Source organism: Mustela nigripes, chromosome 5, assembly GCF_022355385.1.
Source record: "Mustela nigripes isolate SB6536 chromosome 5, MUSNIG.SB6536, whole genome shotgun sequence".
Classification (NCBI taxonomy): Eukaryota; Metazoa; Chordata; class Mammalia; order Carnivora; family Mustelidae; genus Mustela; species Mustela nigripes.
In genome coordinates, this window is record NC_081561.1 from 53,205,578 (window position 1) to 53,210,637 (window position 5,060).

Sequence of the window (5,060 nt, forward strand, 5' to 3'; positions counted from 1 at the left end):
TGATATATGTTAATATATGTCAGTATGTCTATATCTATATTTAAAGATACTGTTTTTCATAGGGCAATACCCTTAGAAAATTGATCACACAGATCTGGAGCACAGCAGGAGTCTGGGATGAAGATATGGATTTGTAATTCATCAGGATTGTGTTAAGCTAGGCTAATGAATAGCAGCAGACAGACACTGCTGCCCACTCCACAATTTCAGTGGCTTAACATACTAGAAGTTTAGGTTGGAGTAACAGGTACTTCTCTTCCACATGGTCATTCAGGGATCCAGGTACTTTCTATCTTCTGTTTCTGACATCTCTAAGACAGTGATTCTTAACTAGGAGTAATTTTGTCCCTCAGGAGACGTTTAGCAATGTCTGAAGATAATTTTGATTGTCACAATTAGGAGAGATGCTACTGGCATCCAGTGCATGGAAGCCAAGGATCTGCTAAACATCCTACAACACACAGCATAGCCCCTCGTAATCAGGAATTATCTGGTCCAAAATGTCAGTAATGCCAAGGTTGAGAATCTTTGCCCTCCAGACTCATTATCATGGAGGCAAGTACATGGCTGGTTTTCATTTGTACGATCTGGAAGTACCAAATATCACTTTCACTCCCCCACTGGAGTGAACTCAAGCACATAGCCACAAAGAGCAAGAAATGTTGAGAAATGTAATCTGGGCCAGGGGTAGCAAACAACAGTCCTCAGACTCAAGAAGGCCCAATACCTATTTTTGTAAAGAAAGATTTCTTGGAACAGTCATGCACATTTGTTTACAGATTGTCTATAGCTACTTTCATGCTATAATTACTTGCAGCAGAAACCATATGGCCTGCATTCCCTAGAATATTTGCTACCTGGCCCTTAACAGATTAAGTTTACCAATGTCCGGATAGACATATATCCTGGATAAAGGTAAAATGGGCTTTCTTAGATGGCTATTGGTCTTTGTCACAAGTAAGTCATAATACAAGGTGATATTGCCCAGGGAGAATGTGTGGGGTGTGAAGATAAAAGATCCCACTATTTATGCACCTTATTAACTTTTATTGACTCCAGGAACATCCTGATTGGACTTGGAACACTAAAAAGAAATATCACTGTAAGGTCCTTGCTCCAAATACCTCTTGACATAAATGAAGTAATTGAGGAAATACAATGTTAAAGGAAGAATAGCTTTGAAACTTACATCAGACTGGCAATAACTCACATGTACAGGTTTACTTATTTTTATTTTTTTCTGCCTCTTATGGGAATTATTATTTCAGATTTTCCTGTGTCTCATTCTTTTTGAATTTTCTGTGATGCAGATGGAAAGTAGCTGAAGTTTAGTTTTTAAGTCTAGTGGATATGAATGTGTGTCTGCCAATTTGGATATAAGAAATTTCACTTTTTTCTGTGACATGATGCAATTTTTATATGTTAGTCTTCTTTTCAATGTGGCAGAAATTTATTATTAGTCCATTTAGGGTCTTCTTGGGTTGCATCAACGTCCCACATTTGGGGGAGGAGGGCTTACATAGAACCATGCTGTGAGGAGGAGTATATGGTCTGGATCTTTGTCTACTGATTCTTTGTCTACTGGCACCTCTAGAGACCCTCTTCTATATTGTGGGAGGCTGGGGTAGAAGTCTGAAAGCCATCTTTCTCACAACCCTTTGCCAACTGGCTTCTCACTGGACTCTGACAATGGAGACACTGGTAGGAATTCAAAGGAAGGAGGAGGTGAAAAGAATGCTCCATGTATTTCTCGTTTCTGTCAGCTTCCTTTGAGCAGAAGCAGAACATTCTGGTTCTTGCCCCCAATTCCTTTTGTATTCCTGGAGTTAGCCATGCTCTAGCCCTCAGAGGTACCACCAGCATCTATTTCTGAGGTTCAACAGTTGTGGGGGGAGGGATGTCTCAGGAGCTCCCACATGCAGGTAACCTCACCTTTTTCCTTATGTCCTTCTATCTGTAAGAGTGATCGCTGCTTTTTTCAATTATTAATATTTGGGTGAGTCTGTGTCTCATTTTTCACTCTTTTAACTTTTAACCCCTGACCAACCTATTTTCTTCAATAAATCCTTTCTCCTTGAAAACCCTAGCAGGTTTCTGTTCTCCTAAATGGGCTCTAATTGATGTGCTTGAATTCCCATCTGGTCTTTGACACAGGTCTCAGGTTTCTCCTGGGCATGGTTGTGTCCAGCCTGTGAGGACTCTGTATGCATCTGGGGGCACCTAAAATACCCTCTCTGTGCTGCACCCTCCCTGGGGTGGGGGAATTCCTGCTGTTCTGTTGTCTGCTTCCACCCACATCATCCTGGTACCTTTGCACCATGTTGAAGAGAAACTCTTAGGTCTCAGCCACATGGGCTTTCTCTCAATCTGCCTACACACACACACACACACACACACACACACACACACACACCCTACCACATACACAGCTCTGCTAACTGTTTCTGCGCTCTGCTGGAAGTTCTTCCTCCCTGGCCTTTCCTCTGGGGATGGGGACATATTTCCTTCTGCCCCCAACCTCACCCCCGGGACATGGCCCCTTCTCTGAGAGATCGATCACAGCTGAACTTCCCTACATTTTTGTTTTCTTCTTTTCCCAAAACAGGGACTATTTTCTGGGCCTGTGTGTGTGTGTGTGTGTGTAAGAAAAATCTGACTGAGATGCTTTTAAACCTCCATTCCTCCTTAGGGCCCAAGATTTTAAAACTGTAAACTTTTACAAAAGTTCAACTCTTTTATTACCTGCATTCCATCGGGTCACCTTCCTGCCTTGAGGCAGTACAGGCAAAATGTTAGTTGCCCAAAGATGGGGGAGGAAGGTAGGAATAACCAGAAATAAAAGGTGCATCCGTTAGTTTTCAAAATAGCATCCTGCTCCAACTATTTTCAATTCACCCAGAACCATAATGTCTCTTTTCCTAATCTTTCCCTGTCCCCAGACATAATCCCCACCCCTCCTCTCCAGTTTCCTGGACAGTGCTCTGGTTTGTGTTGGGGCAACTGCTGCATATTTTCACTATAACACTTACCATGTTCTAAGGGCTGGGGTCTTCACAGGAGACTGTGATAAGATTGCAAAACAATGTTCTATTCTACTCTGTATTTACAGCCTCTAGGACAGAGCCTGGCATATAGAAAAGGTTCAGTAAACTGAGGTGAAACCGATATCCAGGTTAAAAATAGTTTGTCCAAACTAAGTATTAGAGGCCATAGCTAAGTCACATAGCACTAGCTATGCCCCTGTTTGCTCTTAGCCTATGGGATACATTAACTCTTTGGTTCTGACAGTAATTATGGAAGTAGGTATCTATTAGTGTCCTCACTTTACAGATGGGGAAGTGGGCATACAGAGACATTTGGCACTTTGCCCAAGGTCATGCTGTAGCAAGTGGAAAAAGCCATGGTTTGAGCTGGGTTATTTAGCTTCAGAGTCTATGCTCTTAGTCACGAGGCCAGGCCACCTTGTGCATAGTGACTTTTTCTGGGCCTGTGCAAGTGACTTGGCTTTTATAAGGACACTGTATGCTCCTTGTGTAAAGGAGTCTCTAAAATGCCCCCAAAGAGGAATAAAAGGAAGAACATACAGGAAAATGGAATAATATTATTTTACTTATCATTAACAAGGGCAATTTACTCATACATTTACCTGAAAAGCACCAGGTGACAGAAGGTCAAATTCTTATCACTGTCACCACAGGATCAGGATTCTCGTAGGTGTGCTAAAGGGTGATGTTCTGTCCCAGACATTAAAGAGAATATACCCTCAAAAAAGGGGAAAGAAAAAGGAACTGCAAAGCCATGAAGAATTATCCCTGTTTTTAAAGCATCTGAAAAGAGGGGAGTAGGAGAATAGACTAGGAATCTTACCAAGTGCTCTGATCTTTCCAGAGGAGAAAAATATAGTGTAATTCAGTTTCATTTACTTTTCTAGAACCACTAAACTTAAGTCAAATGGTAACTCTAATGAAATAGCCATGGAGGTGGCATTTGTAAATTGGTTATTAAAACAGCCTTAGACCTTTATTTTCATAGGAATTTGGCCTAATCTTTCACAAGTTTAAATATAAAAATTGTACACTTATTAATTGTGGGTGAGTATGAAATTTGGACAGTTTTTCTAGGCAACTAATAGTTAATCTGAAAAATTTTCCATTGCTCTATTATTTCTTTTAACACTGAAAATAAAATAGATTTTTATTGGAACCTCTCTGTACACCCATTTCCTCATCTGTTAAGTGAGGACACTAACAGATACCTACGCTCATAATTACTGTCAGAACCATAGTTAATTATCCCATCGGCTAAGAGCAAACAGGGGCATGGTTAGTGCTATGTGAATGTTAGCTATTGTATCTAATACTTAGTTTGGACAAACTATTTTTAATATCTAGAAATCAGTTTCTCCTCAGGTAACCTTCCTTTACTATAAATTGTGATACTGATTATAACTTCACTTTTGTTAAAGTTCGAGTATCTACATAGTTTTCTTTATTGTCCTATACTGAGTATATCTACTTGAAACTAATATGATATAGTGAAAATGTTAACTTATTGAAATAAAAAGAGCTATTTATAAATTACTATGGAAGAAGCAATCCAGATTGAAACACTGAGTTTTGGGGAGGAAAAAAAGTAATTGGTCCTTTGGCCCATCTTGGACAAAGAACACACACACATTCATTTACTCATTTATTTAAAAAGTGTTGAGTACCTATTATATACAAGGCAAAAGTTGGTATGTTAACAATGTCTATTAGAATATGATAATAAATGACTCTAAACATGACCAGTCCATCAATTCATTTATGGCCTAATGGCTGGTTAAGTTAAACAATGGGTGCTGTCCTTTTAAGGCTCTTAAGACACCCAGAATCCTGGTAAATAATATGCACTGTAGTTATTTATAGTTATGCTTTTGTTTCCAAGGCTAATAGATAATAACACCCCACTGAGGTGTTAAGAACCCCAGCTAGTCACAACTATGGGTGGAGAAGGTGGAACTATAAGTAAGATCTAATTTTTTTATCTGATTATGGGTGAACATTTGACATGGTATATAA